Below are 24,870 nucleotides of genomic sequence, written 5' to 3' on the forward strand. Positions count from 1 at the left end.
AACGACTTTAAAATCTTTAATATTTATAAAATTAAAATTAAATTTTCTCTAACTAGCTAATAAATTAGCGCTTTTATAAAAATTTATATAAGAGTCTCTAATATAATATATTTAATTAATTATGTAAGAGCCCTTAGCTTAAGCGCTCTTAATATAAGCTACTCGATTAAATACTATATCTATATCTATATCTATATTAATAATTTAACCTATATTATCTATATAGAAAATTTCCTTAGATTTAGATTTATTATTTACTATTATTAAAATTATATAAATTATTCGCGAAGATTATAAATTAAGCGCTATTTAAAGAGTATTATATAATTATTTAAATTTTATAATTTCGAATTTATAAGATTTATTCTCTAACTCTCTTTTAAAGATCTTTATAATATTCGCTTTACTTATAAATTATATTAATAAATTAAATATCTTTAAGTTTATTATTTATAAATAAACTATATCTAATTAATTATCTTAAATAAATTAAATTTTTTTTATAGAGAATAAATATAAATCTCTTATAAATAACAATATTTAATATCTTATTTAAATATCTTTCGAGACTTATATTCTAAAAGATAGATAGATTTATATCTTAAAATAAGATTCTAATAAAAAAATTATTCGCTATAAGATATATTAAATTATTTAAAAATTCAAATAATAGAAAGATTATAATTACTATAATACTTTTATATTAATAATAAAGTTTATAAATTATAAAGCGATCTTTATACTTATAATCGCTTTAAATTAAAATCTAAAATAAATAGATATTAAAATAATCTTTTTATATAATAATATAAAAAAAAAGATTTATATATATTAATTCGATAGCTTTAATAAAAATAATATTAAGATTTATAAATTAAATAAGATATTTTATAATCTAAAATAATCCCTTTAAATTTAATATTAATATTTTTTAAAATATATAAAGAAGCTAAATCTTCTCTTTATCGAATTAGATAATAGTGTATTTATAAACTCTAAAAAGAATATTATTATAACGCTCTATATCGATAATATCTTAATTATTAATTTAAATAAAGTCGAGATTTAGCGAATTAAGAAGAAACTTAATATAAAGTTTTATATATTAAATTTAAAATTATATATCTATTATTTAGATATAACTATTAAAAGAAATTATTATAGCGATATTTTTTATCTAAAATAAGAGATTTATATTACTTAATTTTTAAATTATTTTAATTATTAAAACTTTATCTTAATATTAATATCTCTTAAAATTAGTTATAAACTAGCTTTCGTCGAAAAAAGCTATATTATTTTAAAGAAATTATAAAAAAACTATTAATTCGCGATAAGATCTCTTATATATATTATATTCGATATTTATTCTAATATTACTTATATAATATTATTAATAAATCGCTACTTAGCTAATTTAATTTTAGTATATTAAAATATAATTATTTAAATCTTTCGATATTTAAAAGATATAATATATTATAAATTTATATATAAAGACTTTTTTTAAAAATTTATTAATTATATTAATTCTAATTAGATTAATAATATAATCTAAAGATTTATATCTAATTATCTCTTTAATATAAAGAGTAATATAATTAGTTAATTATCTAAGCGTTAAATTATTATAATATTATTTATTTATAAAATAAAGTATATTAATTAGATATAGATTATTAAAAAAGTAATCTAATTAAAAAATTTATTTAATTAACTTCTTTGCTTTAATAATATAAATTCTAAAGTTATTATTATTTTTAATAATAATTAAAGCGTAATTACTCTTATAAAAAATACTTAGTTTTATATTTATATTAAGTATATTAATATTACTTATTATTTTATATAAAAAAAGATTAATAATAACGCTATAAATATATAATGTATTTCTATTAATAAATAGATAGCTAATAGACTTACTAAGACTTTTTACTTAGATAAATTTATTATTTTTTAAAATACTCTTAAGATAAAAGTTATATTTACTTATTTCCTCGATAGTTATTAATTTTATTATTATCTTAATATAATTTTAATTAAATAATATCTAATAAAAGAGTTATTCTATTATATTTATATCTAGATCTAGAGAAGCTATCTATTATTAATTACTTTAGAAAAATTATTTTATTAATTTTTATATTATAAATAATCTATTTAAATTGCTTATCGAGTTGCTATATTAGATTTAGCACTTAGTAAACTCGCTATTTTATATTAAAATAGCTATTTTTTTAACGCTATTATTACTATCGCTATTAAACTTCTAAAACTCTTTTAAAAAGTCTATATCTATTTATTATTAATATCTTAAATATTATATCTTTAAATTATCGCTATCGTAGTTATTATTATTAAAAATTAATTATTTAGAATAACTCTTATAAAGGTCTTATAGTCGACGATATATAGTTAGAAGAATTTCTTTTAATTATTTTATTTAGCTATCTCTATAAATATCCTTTAATTTTAAATTAATCGATTTTTAGTATATATTAAATAGCCTAGAAATAAATTTTTTAAAAAATCGCTTTTTAATAAAAAGTGAAATTTAGATTATATTTAGATAGGGGCTATAATTTAATATAGTTATTTTCAGATTTCGACTTTTTACTTTATCTATTCTATTTTAGATATCGCGAACTTTAAATCTCATATTTTTTAATTTTATTTATATAAGAAGGGTAGAGATATAGGGGATATAGGGGGTATATCTTTACGCTAACTATTCGGTACTAACTTATCTTAACTATTCGATATTAATTTTACTCTTACTATCTAGCGCTAACTCACTTTAGCTATCTAACTTAGATTTCACTTTAATTACTTAATATTAATCTTACTTTAATAATTCGATAAAAATCGACTAAGTTATTTCATTTTATCTACCCAGTTTTAAACCCTATTAGTATTAAGCTTTATATCTACTAAGTTTCGCTTATAAGAGGATATATATGAAGGGAAGTATTAAAATTCGAGTTATATAACTCTTAGCGGTCACATAATATAGTTATATAACACGTCTTAGCGTATTTATATCTAGTCGCTCTTTTCTTTATAATAACTCTATAATTAACAACTAAGTATCTTATCTCATATTTCCACATTTAATACTTAACAGCGATATATTATTAAGATTATAAAATTTAAATTTTTAATTTTAATATAAGAGTTTTAAAGTAATATTAAAAAATAGAATTTATAGATATATAAATTATATATTTCTTAATCTAGATTCTATTAAAGTCTTCTATAGAAATAATAAATATTATATATATAATATTAATAATTATCTTTATATAAACGATATTAGAGATAAGCTAAATTAATTTTTTTTTAATATATACTAGCGAAAGAAATACGCGTTTCTTATTATATATATCTATTTAATAATAAAAAATAAAGATTCTATTATAAATTTAATTTCAAATTTTTTAATATATATATATAAAGACGCGTAATAATATATTTATAGATTTTTAATATTAAAAAATAAAAGTTTATATATAATCGAGATATTAAAAAAATCTAATTAATTATATAAAAGTAGAAATAATTATATATTAAACTATATATAAAATAAATATATATATAATAGACTTTATTTAGAGTAAGTATAAATATATAAAAAAATTTAAGATAAGTATATAATAGGTCTTTAGATAAAGATTATAATAGAGATTAATTTAAAATATTTCTAAAATATATCTAATATATATTAGATATATATATAATTTAAATTTCTAAACTCCAAACTTTTAAAAATATTAAGAAAAGATATAAATATTTAAATAATCTTAAAATTATTTTTCTCTAATATTATACTAGTTAAAGACTATCTTAAAATTGTCTTTAAATAATATTAGAAAGATTCTTAGATTAATTATAAATCAATTATAGAGCGATTTTAGAGTAATTCTATATCATCTCTATATTATCTTAAGACGCGAGATATCTAGACTATCTACGATAATAAAATTTTAAAGTTAGACTCTATAGTAAATTACTTAAATTATAAAAATTAATAAAATAACTTCTCTAGATTTATAATTAGTTTTTCTAAATAAATAATATTATAAATAATATTTTAATCTAATTAATATATAAAACTTCTTAAATTTATTCTTAAATAATATCTTAATAAGTCTATTAATTATTTATTATTTAATAGAAATATATTTAAGAGTAATATTATTAATAATAATTTATTCTTATATATAATAATATTAAATATTAATATATTTAATATATATATAAAATTAAAGATTTTTTATAAAAATTATAATATTTTAATTATTATAATAGATAATAATAATTTATATATATTTAGTATTAAAATTAAATTAATCAAAATATTTATATAATTAAATTATTTTTTTATTAATTTACGAGTAAAGGCCTATGAATTTAATTTATAAACATTTTTTTAATTAGGGCTATCGAGTAAATAGGTAAGCGATATTTAGTAAGCGATATTTGAGTTTCTTACGCTTTAATAATTATAAGACTAAATTTAAAGAATTCTTTTTTCCTCTAAAAGCCCTTATTTCGTTCTATAATTTAAAAAAAAAATCTTAAAATTTAAATAGAAAATAAAAAAGTTATTCTAAAATTAAATAATATATATCTATTTTTTTAATCAGGGCTGTTCGGCTGTCGAGTGAACTCTAATAAGCGATATTTAAATTCCTTGCGCTTTAATAACTATAAGATCAAATTTCAAAATTCTTGAAAATTCGAAAAGTCCATATAGCGCTTCAAAATTTTTAAAAAGAAATTTTAAGATTTCAATAGAAAATAAAAAAGTTATTTCTATTATAAATAATATATACCTATTTTTTTAATAAGAAAGATATAGAAGGGGGAGATTTTGATAATTGCGAATACTAATTTATTTATTTACGATAATTTAGTCGGTCTAATTAAAGAGCGTAGTAAATCTAAATTAATAATTAGCTGCATATATAAATTCAAGATTTTCAAGCTTAGCCCTATCTTATTCTTTTATATATATTAATATTTAATTAATATATTTAATTTTATAAAAGAATAATATTATAATAGATTACTATTTTAATAATTAATTAATAATATTATTATTTATATTAAAGATATAATTAAAGATAAAATATCGAGTATTTTAATTAGTTATTTAATTTATATTTATATAAATAATAAATAATTTTAAATCTTCTTTAAATATTAATTATTAGTTTTTAATATTATTTAAATATCGAAAAATACGCTTAATAGTCTTTTAATAAAATTTAATAAGATTTAAAATGTATTTAGAGATTATTAAGATAATAAATATAATATTAAATTAAATATCTAACATTATATATATAAGTAATTTTATAATTAATTAATAGATATAATAAGATTAATTAATAAAGATAAAATTATTATTAATAATATAAAATTTATTATTATTAATAGAAGTAGATAATAGCGTAAAGCTTAATATATTATATTTTTTTAAAAACTTTTTAATATAATCTTTTTAATTAAAATATAGAATTTAATTAAATAATTTTTAATATTTATTATATTAAAATAATAAATATAAAATCTTAAATTAATTATTTTAAATTTCTTATTAAGTTTATTCTTAATACTTTATATTTTAATTTTATTAAAATTTAGGAATAGAATATTATTTATATAAATAATAATAATAATATTATTATTAATAAATATAAAGAAATTAATAATAATAGATTTAAAACTTAATTTTTTAAAATAAATTATAAAGATATTATATTAAATTTTAGAGAATTATTTTAAATTATAAAATATCTTAATAAGTTTATATATCTTAATTTTTTAATTTTTAATTTTAAAACTAATAAATTAAATAATATAAATTATCTTTTTAATATTATTATATAAAAAAATAATTTTAATATTTATTTATTTAAATTTTTAATTTAAAATAATTATTAATATAAAAATTATTTTATAATTTATAAATTTAATAATAAAAATAAAAAATTTATTAAAGTTAATTTCTTTTTATTATTTAAAATTATAAATAATCTAGCGAGCTTTATATTATATAATTTTCTTTATAAAATTATATTTAAATTTATAAATTTTTTAATTTTTTAAAATATATATATTTAATAAAAGATTTATTAGAGTTTAAATTCTATTAATAATAAATAAATTAATTTTTTTCCTTATAAGAATTTCTTAATATATTTTATAATAAGAGTTTAATATAATTTTTTTATAAATTTAAGTTTTATAAAATTTAAAAAAGAAGGCTTTTATTAATAGCGCTAAAAAATTCAAAAAGAATTTTTTATATACTCTTAAGATATTAAATAAACGATTTATCGCTAAAATCGAGTTATAATTATTTATAAAGTAAATAATAAATTTAAAAAGCGTTATTATAAAGATTATAGAGAGAGTTTTATTATTAAATATATTAAATAATTACTCTTTTAAAGATTTTAGTTTAATTGATATTATTATATATATTCTTTTTTAAAATAAAAAGTATAAATTTAAAAAAGATATTATTAAATTATTTAATATTTGAGATAATAATAATTTTAATATTATTTAAAAGTATATAATAGAAATAATCTTAATAATTTATAAGTTATTTTTTAATTATATAATCTTAATATTTTTTTAAATTAATAACTTTAAATATAATTTAATAGAAATTTATTTATTTAATAATATATAGATAAGAAATATTAAAAGAGAAATTAATATAAATTTTAAAAGAAATAATATTTTATCTAATTATAGATTAATAATTATATAAATAATTTTTAATATAAATAAATTTAATTTAATATTTTTATAATAAATCGCTTTTTTTAAATATTACGCTAATTTTATATTAAATAATAATATTTAATTTTTTAAATCTATTATTTATTTAGAAATTTTTTAATATAATATCTTTTTAAATAATTTCTCTAAATAAATAAAAGATTTTTATTTTATAATTTTATAATTTTATATTATAATTAAAGCGAAGGCGAATATAATAATAATTATTAGAATTTATATTATTAAAAAAAAATTAAATATAATAAGAATAAATTTATTAGATTTATTTAATAAAAGATAGATATTAAAGTATAAAATAAAATTATTTAAAAATAAATTATAAATATATAGTTATTATAAGAAGTATTAAATAATCTCTAAAAATCGATATAAATTAAATTATTTTTTTATTTCTTAAAAATAATATAGCGTTTATAAAACTTTATTTTAAAATTAATTATAAAATATTATTTATAAATATTATTAAAAGAAGATTTAAAAAGATTTATTTTAATATATATTTTAGTTATCTTTTTAATATTCTAAACACTTAAATAATTTATATAAATATATTATATATATAAAGTATTTTTATTAATTCGAAAATTTTATTTATTAAAGAGCTCTATAGATTTAATAAAAAATTTATTATAAATAAAAGTTTCTTCATTAATAATAATTAAGGCTAGAGAAATATTCTTTTAAATATTAAGTATATAAAAGTAATTTTAAATATATTTAAAAAAAATTATTATTTATTTATAAAAAGATTATTAAGAATAAAAGAAAACGAGTATTATTACTTTTTTAATTATCTTTTAAAAATTAAATTAAAATTATATTTAAATATATAGTAAATATTATTAAAAATCTAAATATACTTATTATTTTTTATTTTTTATTTAAAATTAATATTATTAAAATTAATAGTTATATAATTATTATTAATAAATTTATTAATAAAGCGAGATTTTTAAAAATTAAGAAATTATAAATAATATATTAAATATATATATAATTATAAAGTTAAAGAGAAAATATTATTATTATAATAAAAAATATAATAATAAAAATTTTATTTAAAAATTTAATTTTAAAAGATTTATAGATTTTATTATTTAAGATTTAGAAGTTAATAATAAATATAATATTAATATAAATAATAAAGTAATATATTATTATAAATTAAGTAATTATAATAATTACTTTAATATTAAGAGATTAATTTTTTTTTTAGATTTTTTAGATTTAGATTTAATATTAGTATTATTATCTTTTTAATTATCTTTTTTATTTTAATTATTATAATTATTATAATCTCTATTTTTAAAAATTTAATTTTTTTTATAAATATATTTATACTTTAATTATTTAAAATATTTTTTAATAAAATAAATTTTTTATTATAAATAATATAGAATTTATAGATTTATATTTAGATATAAAAATTAATAGAATTAATATTATTTTAAATACGATATTTAATTAATATAAATATTATAAAAATAAAAATAAAGATATCTATTTTAATATAAGTAATTATTATATAAATATTAAAGAATTTAATAAAGATAGTAAAATTAGAGATAATTTAAAATTATTATATTTTAATATAAATTAATATAAATTTAAAAGATTTATCTTTATTATAAAAATTATAATTTTAATTATAAATTTTATAATATTAAATATATTAATTATTTAAATTTTTATAAAAATAATAAATTTTTTAATTTTTATTAATAATAAAGAGATATTTTTTAAATAAATTATTAATTTTATATAATAAATTAATAAATTAATTAATATAGATTTATAATTTATTTTTATAAATAATAAAAGTAAAAGATTTTAATCTTTAAATAATAAAGTTAAAAATATCTAATTCGCGAAATTTATATTCTTTTAAGTTTTTTTAAATAATTATAATATTAATATAATTTTTAATAAAAATAATAAAATTATTTTTATAATAAGTTTTTATTATAATATAAAGTTTATAATATATTATAATCTATATTATAATATCTATATTAATAATAATCTTAAAAATAATTTTTATAATAATTATTAATTAATTAAATTATATTAATTTTAATATAATATTAAAGATTTAATAATATAAAGAAATCTTATATATTTTACTTTTATTTATAATAATTAAAAATATTTTTAAATATAAAAATTTAATAAAGTTGATTTAAATTAATTAAAAATTTAATATTAATATATTTAAATATAATATTATTTATAAAAAATTAAATTAATTTTTAAGATTTAATAGAGTAAAGCTTTAATAAAAATTTAAATTTAAAAATAAGATTTATAATATAATAAGACTTAATAAAATAAATAAGATAAATAATATTAATAAAATAAATTTTATTTTAAATCTAAAGAGCTTTTTATCTAAAATTAACTTTAATAATAATTTAAAAATAGATTAATTTAATATAATAATAGAATTAATATAAAGAATTAAAATATACTTATTATTAATATTATTTATATTTAAAATATTTATAATTATTTAAAGCGTATAGAGAAAGTCTTATTAAGTTTTAAAATTAACTTAATATAATTTAAAGTATTATTTAAAAAAAGATCTTATATTATAATTTATAATATAATTAATAATATTTTAAAGAGATAAATTTTAATTTATAGATATTAAAAGAAAATATAATATAAATATATAATAACTTAATAGAAAATTATCTCTCTTTATACTTAAAAGAAAATTTTATTAAATTTTATTTTTTATATTATTATTATAATTATTATAATTATTCTTTATTATATTTATAATATAATATCTTCTATTAATTAACTCTTTTATTAAAGAAATTAATTAAAATTAAATATAAGATTACTTATAATTTTATAAGATTATTTTATTTTTATAAATATAGAGAATAATTGTTTTTTATATATTAATATATTAGATATATACAATATAGATTTTTTTAATATTATATTATTATCTTAGATTAGATTTTAATCTTTATTATAGAAATTATATAATAAGATATTAGAATTTAATTATTTATTATTAATTTTTAATATAGCGAAATATAAGAATAAGAATATATTATCTTTTATTTTTAGCGTATTTTATTTAATATAGAAAAATTAATAATATTTTAATAATTTTAATAATTATATAATAAAAAGATATAAATATATAATATTCTATTATAATATATAATAACTTCGATATTATATAATTAAATATAATATACTTTAATTTATCTAAAATTATCTTATATTAAAAGCGATATAAAAGTTTATATAATAAATTATTAATATAATATATTAATATATTAATAATTTTAATATAACCTTTTTAATTTATAACCTTTATTCTTTTTATTAAAGTATATTTAATATATATTACTTAATTAAAATAATTATCTTAAAATAAGAAATATTTATATTATAAAGATTAATAAAAAAGATTTTTCGCGATTATAATTATTATTATTTAATAAATATTAATATAATAGATATATTAAAAGTAATTATAACTATAATAGATAATAGATAATAGATAATAGATAATAGATAATAGATAATAGATAAATTATAAAATAATTAAAATAATTATTAAATAGAGTTTAGATTTATAATCTATTAAAAATAAGATAGAATATTTAATTATATTAACTATAGAGTTCTATAAAAGAAAAGAGCGATTAGATATAAATATACTAAGGTATATTACATAATTATATTATATAATTACCTTAGAAGATTCATCTATATATAAGACGGAAAGTAAATGATTTATATAAGGAAGGTTAGTTAAGTATATCTATCTAAAATCTATTTTAAATCTATTAAGCTTCTTAAGTCGCTTTTAAAGTTTATTAATATTATATTTTATATAATAACGTCTTTAGCTAAATAGTATATTAATACGATATTAAATAGAATATATTATTAAGATATAATTTTGAAAGATATATTATTAATCTATATTTTTAATTTTAATTAATTTAAGATATATACTTTTAATTAGATTAGAGGTTTTATATTTAGCGTTATATCTAATAATTATCTTAATTTATATTAATTTAATAGCGTTAGAAGTATTATTATAAATTATCTTTTAAATCTTAATAAAGTTTATAGATATCCAGTTTTTATCTAAAATTATACTTATTAGAAAATCTCTAGATTTAATTTTATAAAGTACTTTAAAAGGGGTAATAAAAGTTAAAATATTTTTTACGATATTTAGAGAATACTTAACTTCCGCTAATAGAGTATCTTAGTTCTTTTTATATTTATCGATAAGTAAATATCGTAAAGTTATCTTTATTATTTAATTTATATATTTTATTTACTTATTCGCCGAAGAATAATAAGCTATTATTATTCTTAATATTATCTTATAATTTAAAAATAATATTCTTTAGAATATACTAATAAATTTGAAGTCTTAATTAAAGATTAATTTATAAAGAATTTTTTAAATTCTATAGATCTAGTTAAAATATCTTATTATTTAAATTTCTATTATATTTTTCTTATTTCCTAATATTAGTTAAATAAATTTAAAGAATTTATTAATAATTATTAGAATATAATTATATTCGTTAGAGATTAAAAGTAATTTAATTATAAAGTTTATAAATAGTTTTTTTAATAATTATTAGAAACTTCTTATTAGTTAGAGCTATTCGTATAATAATCGCTAAAAAAAAATTAATAATTAATATATTTTTAGATTATCTTTTATATTTTTAGAAAGTAAATTAAACTACGAAGTTAATTATATATTTAATATATATTATTATAAATATAATAATTATAATTATACTTTAAGACTTTATAAATTAATTTTTTAAGGATATATAAGTAATTCGATTTTTTATCTAATATATAGAGTAATTTCGAGTTAATATTAAAATAATAGAATTAATAGATAATTTATAGATTAGATTCTAAATCTTCGATCTTCTTTATTTATTTCTAGATTTATTTATATATATAATTAAAGTATAAATTATTAAATAAAGCTATAAAAATTTTATTAAAAAATTCTTTTTCGATTTATAATATTACTATAGAAAAAATATTAATTATATCTAAGTTTTTTATTGATACTTCTTTTATAGATAAGTTTTTAATAAAAAATTAAGATAATTTATTAATATTATCGTAAGTTTTTTTAATTTTATATATAATTTTTATTTTAAATTAAAAAGTTAATAAATATAGAGCTTACTTATCAATTAGATAGATTAATAATTATTAATTTTATTTTAAAGAATAGATTTTAGAGCGATATAATTAGTAATTATTATAAAATCTCTATTATCGAAAAATTAGGAAAGTTTAATTAATATCTAAATTAGAGTATTAACTTTTAACTTTATAATCTAGTATTAAATCTTAATATTACTAAAATTACGCGATAGAAATAAAACTAGTTATTTAATTCTATTAATATCGATTTAATATAATACTATTTTATAATCTTTCTTCTTACTATTATCGATATATAATATAAATAAATAATTAAAATTTAAAAAGACGAGTATTAATACGTTATATAGTTTATTTTTTAAATTTTTTTAGATCTTATAATATTCTAGACTAACTTATAAACTTAATTTTTTAATAATAAACTTATTTAATTTAAAAGCTTTAGCTATCTTTATAAGACTTAAATTAATATTAATTAAAAATTACTTTTTTTTTATATAATTTTATCGAGATTTATTATTATTAGAGCTTTTTTTAAAATCTTTAATTTTAAATTTAATTAAAGACCTAGTGATAGTTATATAATATTCTATAAATTTATAATAATAGTTAAAAAAATCTAATTCGATTTTTAGTTATTTAAGATTTCTTAAAAAGATTATTTTTTAAATTTTTTAAATTTTTTCTTTTATAATATTAAGACTAAATTTAGAGATATAATATTCGAAAGCGATAATATTTAGATATATAAAATAATATTTTCAGAGTAAGAGAATTATTTTACTTTTTTCTAGTAAGCCTAATATTTAATTAAGATATTTAATATAATTATTAAGGAATATTAAAAAAATAATAATATTATTAATATAGATTAGAATAAATTACTAAAGATATAGAGTAAGAAATCTTTTTATTCGATATTAGAAAAAATTTAAAGTATTTATAAAATCTATAATAGAGATCTTTAATTATTCTTATTCTCGATAAGAGCTAATAAAAATAATTTTTTATTAATTCGATAATTTAATAGATTATTAAAAAAATCTTTTAATTAGATTAATGAATAAAAAGATTATTAATTCGTCTAAAGCTTTTAATATAGTATCTTCCTAAAAAAATAAATAAATATCAAGATATAATTTAATATTTATTTTTCTTAGATTAACGATAATTTAAGATTTACTATTTTTTTATATTATAAAGACTAATAAGAAGATAATTAAAGAAATTTCTAGAGATATCTTCTCGATATAACTCTACTCTATTAATAAATTAAAAAAAAATCTATAGCTCGACGATCTCGCTAAAATAAATTATAAGAATTTTATTTAAATCTAGCGAAATTAGTTTTATCTTTAAAAGATATTAATATTTTAATTTTATTATTAAAATGTCTTAGACTAAGTTAAAATAGTATTTAATATCTTCTAAATATCTTTTCGATTTATTTTTTATATTTCGATTTTTAGTATTTAGAAATATCTATTTATAATATTATAATTTTCTTTAGAAAATTTATAATATATAATATATCTAATTTCTCTTTAAACTTTTTTATAAAAATATTAATAAAATAAAAATTTATCTTTATAGACTTAATCGAGTTTTAAAGAATAAATAATCTTTTTAATAGCTAATTCTTATAAATCTTAATAAATTATTTTTTAAAATTAATTATAAGAATAGCTTAAGAGTTATTATTAATTATAATTTAAATATTTAATATAAAGATTTTAAGCTAAAGATTAATAATAAAAATAAATTTAAATAAATAAGAGTATTCTAATATTAGAGATTAATACTTAATAAGAATATTTTAATTTATATCTAATTAAAAAATCGTAATCGATATTATATAGATATTAATCTTTCTATACTTCGATATTTATAGAATTTTTACTTTTATTAATAATATAAATATAAATAATAATTCTAGAATCTTAATCTTAATTTTTAGAATTTTTTAGATTATTTAAATAGAAACCTCGCCTTTATCTCTAATAATAATAAAATTAAATTCTCTTTATTAAATATTTATTTTATTTAATTTTAGAATATTAATATTAATAATTATATCGTAAAATAAATTAAATATAATATAAAATTCTCTCGAGATTATTACTTTTTTCTTAATTACTATATATATATTAATAAAAAAGTATATATAATCTCGCGATAGTAGTATATTAACTTCTACTTCTTTATAGTAAAATCTTCTTTTATTAAATATAAAATAGATTTTATTCTAGTTAAAAAACTCTAAATAATATTAATTAGATATTAAGAATATTTTAGAATTAGAGTTTATATAAAAATTATATATTTATTTATCTTTATTATAATAACTATTTATAATATTAAAAAACTTCTTAAATACTATATTATATTTCTTATTATTTTCTAATTCTATATTTATAATTAATATTAATATAAGATTTAAATTATTAATATTTTTAAAAGATATTTATAAATAATATTAAGAGTTTAATATAATATCTAAAGATATTTTTATAGTTAATATAATAGTAAAGTTCTCTTTAATCGAATCTCGATTATTAATTAGAAGCTCTAGAAGAATTTTCTTTAATTTTCTTCTTTTATTAAAGCTTTTAGAGTTATATAAACCTTAAGATTATATATATTAAAATCTTTCTCTTCTCTCTTATTATAATTTTTATTATTATTATTCTCTTTATTAATATTTATTTCTTTTAAATTAATCTTTATAATTTTTTAATTATTTTCTCGATAATTATTATTCTAATAGTTTTCGCTATAGTATTTATAAGAATAGAGAAATAATCTCTTAAATCGATATTTATTTTTTTTAATTTTAGATATTTTTAGTAATTATTTAAATCTAATATCTAACTTAGTCTTAAATTTAGACTTTATAATTTAAACTAATTCTTTTACTATTAGATTTTTAAAAAATCGCTAAACTTTAATTAATATTAGAGTTATTAATAAATTAATTTTTTAATAAGACTTATTTATCTTATAAACGCGCTTTATTGCTATCTTATTATTATAAATTTATCTATTAAAATTCTTAATTATATCTCTCTTCTTATATATAAATATAATAAGAATTAAATTTATATCTAGCCCTTATTAGAGATATCTAATAATTATATTTTTATTAATAATCTCGATATTATATAGATAATTAGTTTTTTTATTAAGTATTAATTTAGCGTAATAAAAAAATCGTTAAATCGAAATTTTATCTTTTTCACTTTTTTTAGAAATTTAAAATAATTTAATTAATACTCTTAAAGAAGTTTATCTTTCTATATTACTAGACTATAATTTATCTTTTAATAAACTTTTATAAAAAGATTATTATATTATTTTAAGATATCTCTTTTTAAATATATTAAAAGTACTTAAAAAATAAGAGCGTTATTTTTTAGCTTCGCGATATATCGAAAATAGCGAATAAAGAAGATCGCGAAGTACTTTTAAGAATTAAATAATATAATATCCCTTAAGTAAAGCTTCGAAGTTTTTTATTAGTTCGAAGATTTCTAATAGTTAGAATACTTATATAATTAAAAATTATTTTAGAAATTTTTATATCCTCGAAAAAAGCGATTATTTCGGATATATAGATAATTATATTTCTAAAATAAATAATTATTTTAATTTTAATAGCGATTTAAGATTAATTCTAAGCGACGATTTTTTCTAGAAATAAATTTAGATTTAGAGTTAAGATTATAACTTTAACGAAGCTTTATATTCTATTAAATAACTTTTATTTATAAATAAATTAACTTATCCTTAACTACTAAATAATTAAATATTTTTAATTATTAATAAAATTCTTAAATAAATCTTTAAGACTTCGAATTTTAATAAATCTTTAAGACTTCGAATTTTAATAAATTTTTAAAAGAAGATTTAAATAAATTTCTAGATCTTTCGATTTTATATTCTAGCGAGATAGAAAGATAATAATTTAAAAAATTAATTAATATTAAAATAGAGAATTAATAATTAAAGAGTTTATCGAATTTATAATTTTTTTAAATATATATCTAGCTAAATTCTTCTTAATTTTCTAATTATATAGATCTAAATAATTTATTACTTAATCTTAATAATTTTTAATAATTTCTATCTTTTAAACGCGAAGTATTAAAGTATATATTTTATTAAAAAAAGCTAATACTTATAAGAGTAGCCTTAGATATTATTATAAAAAATCTTAAAATTAAAAATAGTTATTTAGCGTCGATAACGAATAACGATTAATAAATTTATTTATAAATTTAAGAAATAGATTAAAAGTATTTAATTCTCTTAGTTTTTCTCTTATTATATTAAATTAAGTTTAAAAATCTTTTTAGTCGCCTAGTATATATTAAATTAATTCTTAATTTAAAAATTATTAATTAGCTTTAAATTAATAAAACTTCTTTTTAATTTTAAATAGAAATTGATAAATAGCTCGAGTAATATTTATATTAATATTAATTAAAGATTTATATAAAAAAGATAACTTATAGCCTAGCTTCTTTCTATTTAATCTATTAATAATTATTAGAATAATTATATAATCTCATTAATAGATATTTTTAGAGTATTACAAATTTCTCGAATTTTTATAATTTCTAATTAACTCTTTAATTTAATTAATTATATATTCTATAATATCTAATTATATTATTAAATATTTTTCTATAACTTTAAAAGATTTAATAGATATAAAATTATTAGAATTTATATTAAAACGATTTCTAGAGTTAAAAGAGTTATTTCTTTTAACTTCGATAGATTCTTTTATTTTTATTAGAAATAAAGTTAATATCAATAAAACTTCTAGAATTATTTTTATAAATAAAAATAATTTTAAAAAACTCTAAATTTAGTTAGTATTTTATTTAAAGAAGTATAAAATTAATTAAAAATCTTTTAAATCTTCTATTTAGAATATAGACTAGTTAAAATATTAACGATCTATATATAATTAAACGAGTTTAAAATTATTTCTAATAAGATATCTAATAATATAAATATTAGCGAGATTAATAAGATTTAAATTCTCTTAAAATAACTTTATATTTAGAAATTTATATAATTAAAATAATAATTTTAGAATTTTATTAATTATTTATATATTTAAAGCTAGCTTAATTAAAGAGTTAGTAAATTAATATATATCTTCTTAAGCTTTTTAATATAATATAATTATAATTAGAAGTTAATAAAAAACGATTTTAAAAAATAATAAAGTTTAAAATAATAGAATAAATATAAGCGAAAACGATTAATATACTTCAAAATTCCTTAAGATTTTTATTAATTAATTTACTACTAAAATAATCTCGATTTAAAATAATAGCTAAATATATTATTTTTAAATCGAATATTAATATTATTATTAATTATTATATTATAAATTTAGATATAAGATTTTAATAGTAAAAGTTATAATGATTTTTCTAAGAAAAGCTATTGTTAAGATATCAAGTGTTAAGCTATATTAAGCGCTAAGCCATGCTAAGCTGTATTAAGCCGTGATATCGGCAGGTATAGCCATAGCTATAACATCCATAATTATCAAAATCTCGCCCTCCCGTGTCTCTCTTATCAAAAAAATAGGTGTACGTTATTTACACATAGAATAACTTTCTTATTTTCTATTGAAATTTTAAGATTTCTTTTTTAAATTATAGAGTGTAATTTGCGCTATTTAATGGTGAAAGAATCCCAGAATTCGATTCTATAACTATTAAAAAGCAAGGAGCTCAAAATCGTTTACCAAAGTTTACTTACCAAAGTTCGCTCGACAGCCTTAATTAAAAAATAGGTATATATTATTTAATTTTATAATAACTTTTTTGTTTTCTATTAAATTTTTGGGATTTTTTAGTTGAATTATAGAAAGTATTATGGGCTTTTAGATAAAAAAAGAATTATTAAATTTAGTCTTATAGATATTTAAAAGCAAGGAATTCAGATATCGCTCACTAAAGATCGCTTATCAAAATTTACTCGACAGCCCTAATTAAAAAAAATGGTTATGAATTTAATTTATAGACCTTTACTCGTTTTTTAAAAATTAAATTAAAATTATATCTAAATATATATTAAATATTATTAAAAGTTTAAATATATTTAATACTTTTTATTTTATATTTAAGATTAATATTATTAAAGCTAATAGCTATATAATTATTATTAATAAATTTATTAATAAAATAAGATTTTTAGAATTTAAAGAAGATCTTAAAAATTATAAAATTATGAATAATATATTAAATATATATATAATTATAAAGTTAAAAAGAGAATATTATTATTATAATAAAAAGTATAATAATAAAGATTTTATCTAAAAATTTAATTTTAAAAAGTTTATAAATTTTATTATTTAAAATTTAGAAGTTAGTGATAAATATAATAGCGATATAAATAATAAAATAATATATTATTATAAATTAGATAATTATAATAATTACTCTAATATTAAAAAATTAATTATTCTTTTTTTTAAGCTTTTTAAATTTAAATTTAATATTAATATTAATATTTTTTTAATTATCTTTTTTATCTTAATTACTATAACTATTATAATCTCTATTTTTAAAAATTTAAAATTGTTTATAAACGCGCTTATATTTTAATTATTTAATATATTTTTTAATAAAATAATTTTTTTTATTATAAATAATATAGAATTTATAAATTTATATTTAAATATAAAAATAAGTAGAATTAATATTATTTTAAATATAATATTTAATTAATATAGATATTATAAAAATAAAGATATTTATTTCGATATAAATAATTATTATATAAATATTAAAGAATTTAATAAGAATAGTAGAATTAGAAATAATATTAAATTATTATATTCTAATATAAATTAATATAAATTTAAAAGATTTATCTTTATTATAAGAATTATAATTTTAATTATAAATTTTATAATATTAAGTATATTAACTATCTAAACTTTTATAAAAATAATAAAAATTTTAATTCTTATTAATAATAAAGAATTTTTTTTTAAATAAATTATTAATTTTATATAATAGATTAATAAATTAATTAATATAAATCTATAATTTATTTTTATAGATAATAAAAACAAAAGATTTTAATTTCTAAATAATAAAGCTAAAAATATTTAATTCGCGAAATTTATATTTTTTTAATTTTTTTTAAATAATTATAGTATTAATATAGCTTTTAATAAAATTATATAAATTATTTTTATAACGAGTTTTTATTATAATATAGAATTTATAATATATTTTAATTTATATTATAATATCTATATTAATAATAATCTTAAAAATAATTTTTATAAATTATTATTTAATTATAATTTTTATAATAATTATTAAATAAGAGATAAGTTAAATTATATTAATTTTAATATAATATTAGAAATCTAATAGAATAAAGAAATTTTATATATTTTACTTTTATTTATAATAATTAAAAGCGCTTTTAAATATAGAAATTTAATAAAATTAATTTAATTTAATTAAAAGCTTAATATTAATATATTTAGATATAATATTATTTATAAAGAATTAATCTAATTTTTAAAATTTAATAAAATAAAGTTTTAATAAGAGTTTAAATTTAAAAATAAGATTTATAATATAATAAGACTTAATAAAATAAATAAAATAAATAATATTAATAAAATTAATTTTACTCTAAATTTAAAAAGCTCTTTATTTAAAATTAATTTTAATAATAATTTAAAAATAAATTAATTTAATATAATAATAGAATTAACGCGAGAGATTAAAATATACTTATTATCGATATTATTTATATTTAAAATATTTATAATTATTTAAAATATATAGAGAAAGTTTTATTAAGCTTTAAAATTAATTTAATATAATTTAAAATATTGTTTAAAAAGAGATTTTATATTATAATTTATAATATAATTAATAATACTCTAAAGAGATAAACTTTAATTTATAAATATTAAAGAGAAATATAATATAAATATATAATAATTTAATAAAAAATCGCTTTTTTTTATATTTAAGAGAGAGTTTAATTAAATTTTATTCTTTATATTATTATCGCGATTATTTTAATTACTCTCTATTATATTTATAATATAATATCTTTTATTAATTAACTTTTTTATTAAAAAAATTAATTAAAATTAAATATAAGATTATTTATAATTTTACTTTACTTACTTATTAAATTTAATTAAAACTTCTTTATAAGATTATTTTATTTTTATAAATATAAAAAATAATTATTTTTTAATTATTATAATAAAAAGTAATTTTTTTTTATATATTAATATATTAAATATATAAAATATAGATTATTTTCTCTTTTAATATTATATCGTTATTTTAAACTAAATTTTTATTTTAATTATAAACATTATATAATAAAATAATAAAATTTAATTATTTATTATTAATTTTTAATATAATAAAATATAAATATAAAAATATATTATTTTTTATCTTTAACGTATTTTATTTAATATAAAAAAATTAATAATATTTTAATAATTATAATAATTATATAACGAAAAAGATATAAATATATAATATTCTATTATAATATATAATAACTTCAATATTATATAATTAAATATAATATATTTTAATTTATCTAAAATTATTTTATATTAAAAATAATATAAAAGTTTATATAATAAATTATTAATATAATATATTAATATATTAATAATTTTAATATAACTTCTCTTACTCGCGACTCTTATTCTTTCTATTAAAAATATATTTAATATATATTATCTAATTAGAATAATTATTTTAAAATAAAAAATATTTATATTATAAAAATTAATAAAAGAGATTCTTCGCGATTATAATTATTATTATTTAATAAATATTAATATAATAAATATATTAAAAGTAGTTATAATTATAATAGATAATAGATAGATTATAAAATAATTAAAATAATTATTAGATAAAGTCTAGATTTATAATCTATTAAAATATAAGATAAAATATTTAATTATATTAATTATAGAGTTCTATAGAAGAAAAGAGTAATTAAATATAAATATATTAAGATATATTATATAATTATATTATATAATTGCTAAGACGCTAAAAGTTACATAATTCGAATTTTAATATCTATCTTATTCTATTATATATACTAATTTATCTCTTATATATAGATATAATATTATATTATTAAAATTATATTAACTATCTTAATAGTTAAAAGCTTTAATTATCTTCTCTAAAATTAACCCGATTAGAGTTTAAAATCGAGATTAATTATAAGATTATTTACTTACTATCAAAATATTTTATCTCTAAAATAAATATTTATATCGAGATTTTTTTATAATAATAGAGATTTCTTTCTTCTTTCGCTTTTAAGATTAGAATTCTTATTTTTTTAATTAATATATCTTTATTAATAATAATTAGAAATTACGTAATTAGCGTCGAAGCTAAAATTATTTCCTTTTAAATTATATTTCTCTTAGCGATAATTAAAATAACTAGTTTTTAATCTTTATTATAAATATTTTATAATTAAATAAATACGAAATCTAAATACTCGTTATCTAATTCTTTAATATTTATAATATATAAATAAAAGCGTATTATTTCTTTATTTAGTGTATTTTATATAGAAAAACTAATAAAGTTTTAAAGATCTTAATAATAATATAATTTAATTAATTATATAGCGACTTCTATTGAAATTCGAATTATATAACTCTTAGCGTCTTAACGCTTATATAACTACGTTATATAATACACCTTAAGACGCTTATATTAAGTCGCTTTTTTTTCTATAAAACTTTATAATTAATATAATTAAGTCTTTTATTTTTATATTTTAATAGATTATAAACTTAGATTATATTTAATAACTATTATAATAATAATATAATTTATTATTATAGCTATAATTATTTTTAAATATTTATATTTATTATAATAAAGATAATTATAATTATAGAGAGCTTTATTAATCTTTTTAATATAAGAAATTTCTATTTTAAAATAGTTATTCTAAATTTAAATAATTATAATTTATTTATAATTTAAAAGCTAAAGGCTATCGCTTAAGCGCTTTTACTTTTTATTTAAAATAATATAAAATAAATTAAAATATATCGTATTTAGTTAAAACTATCGAAGTTATTATATAATTAATTAAATTATATTATTATTAAGATTTTTAAAATATTATTAACTTTTCTATATAGAATATATTAAATAAATAAAAAATATATTTTTATTTATATATTATAAATATTAAAGAATTAAATAGCGAGTATCTAGACTTCATATTTATTTAATTATAAAATATTTATAATAAAGGCTAGAAACTAGTTATTCTAACTATTATTAAAAAAAGTTAAAAAAAAATCTTAATTTTAATATTAATTATATAGTTTCTAATTATCGCTAATAGAGATATATTAATTAAAAAAATAAAAACTCTAATTTTAAAAGCGAAAGAGAAAAGAAATTTTTATTATTATAAAGAAGCTTTAGCGTAAATATTTATTTTAGAGATAAAATATTTCGATAGTAAGTAAATAATCTTGCGATTAATCTTAATCTTAATTTTAAATTTTAATTAAATTAATTTTAAAGAAGATAATTAGAGTTTTTAGCTATTAAGATAATTAATATAATTTTAATAATATAATATTATATCTATATATAAGAGATAGATTTTTATTATTATAATATTTTTAAATTATTTTAATATTTTTAAAATTTAGACTTTAATAGAGCGAGTTTATTTAATTTATTTTTTAATAAAGAAAACTTATTAAGTCTCTAAATATTATATTTTTCGAGAAATTTAAAATTTCGATTTTTTTAAATTATCTCGATAATATTAATAAATTTAAAGATATTTTTAATTATTAAATTTAAAAGTAATAATTTAAGAATAAATTAAAACTATTTAGATTATAACGTTATATTAAAAAAATTTATATAAAATTAATTATTATTATTATTATTATTAAAATTTAAATTAATAATTAATTATAGATATAAAATTAAATTTATATTATATTAAAATCGCGTTATAAAAAGAATTTATATTTTAAAATTAAGAATAAGATTAATATCAAAGAAATTTAGAAGACTTTAAATAAATTTAAATTTTAAGATTTAAATATTTTTAGTTTTATATTTAGAAAGATAGATAATATTACTTTTACAAGTTATAATAATAATCTTTAATTCTATATTAATAGATTTATAAAGATACTAAATAAATTTAATAACTTATTTTTAAAGTTAAAGTTTAATAAAAATTAGAAGATTTATTACTTTTATTTAGATTTAAATTCTTTATATAATTTATATTATAAATAATATAATTAAAATTATAACGTTTTTAAGAATAATAATATTATAAAATTTAATCTAAATTATATAATTATTTAATTTATTAATATTATAATTAATTTTATTAATTTAATTAGTATTAAAATTTATATATTAATTATATTAATTAATAAGTTTTTTATATATAACTTATAAAGCGTTATTATATTAATTATCGCTAATAGAGTTATTAAGTATAAGATTTAATAAAAAATCTATATTAATAATTTTTATACTTATATTTAAATTTATAAATATTATAATTATTATAAGAAAAATTAATATAATAATATTAAATATATTATTTTATATTTTAAATTTAAGAAATAAGATAGTAATAGTAATAGAGGAGATTATAGTAATTATAAAGATTACGATAGTTATAATAATAAAGATAATAATAAAAATAAAGTAATAATAATAATAATTTCTCTAATTTAAATAATAAAGATAAAAATAAAAATATTTAAAATAATAAATTTATTATTAATCGCTAATTTAATAGTATTAAGATTATTATAATATATATCTAATTAATTATAATATATAGTTTTATAATATATATTAACTCTAATTTAAAAAATATTATATATCTTATTATTAATTCTTAATTCTTATAAAGTTAAATTTATTATTTCTCTATTAAAAAGAGTTTAAAGATTATAATTTAAATTTCTTCGATATTTATAGCTATTATATTATTATATTTATAATTTATTAATAATATCTATATTTAGTATATTATCTATAACTTCTTAATTTTTTAAATCTTTATTTTATTTAAATTATATTATTTTATTAATAGAGTTAATAATTTAATTATAATCATAAACTTTAAATATATTAAATTTAAATATAAAATTTTTAAAAATAAATAAACTTTATATATAAAAGATATCTAGTATATTCTTAATAATAATTTTAATCTAATTTCTTAAAGATAATTTAAAAATTAAAATTATTTACTTTAATTTATATTTAAAGATATTAAAATAAGAAAATATAATATTATTTTTAAACGCTAGCGTAATTATCTTTATACGCTAAATATATAAATAAAGACTCTTATATATTTAATAATTATTAATAAAGATATCTTTATTTATAATAAGTTTATTATATCTATATTTAAATTTAAATTTAAATCTTTATTCTTATTCGCTAATATCTTAGATTTTTAAATTAATAAAAAAATCTTATATATATAATACGCTTGTTATAATTATTTAAAATTTTAGAATTTTAAGAAATTAATTAAAATATATATCGAAATAAATTTATTTATTTTACTCTCTAAAGATATATATAAATTATATAATATTATTAATATAAAAATTAAATTATATAAGCGTTATATAATATTAAATCGCTAAAAAAAAAATTAATTTATAATAATTTTTAAAAGTCTTTCTTTATTTTTTATAATAATTATAAATAAATAGTAATCTTTTTAAATAATAAAACGCTTTATTTCGTTATATTCTTACTTTCTAATAAA

This window comes from Letharia lupina (assembly GCF_014066315.1).
Source record: "Letharia lupina isolate WasteWater1 chromosome Unknown contig_15, whole genome shotgun sequence".
NCBI lineage: Eukaryota > Fungi > Ascomycota > Lecanoromycetes > Lecanorales > Parmeliaceae > Letharia > Letharia lupina.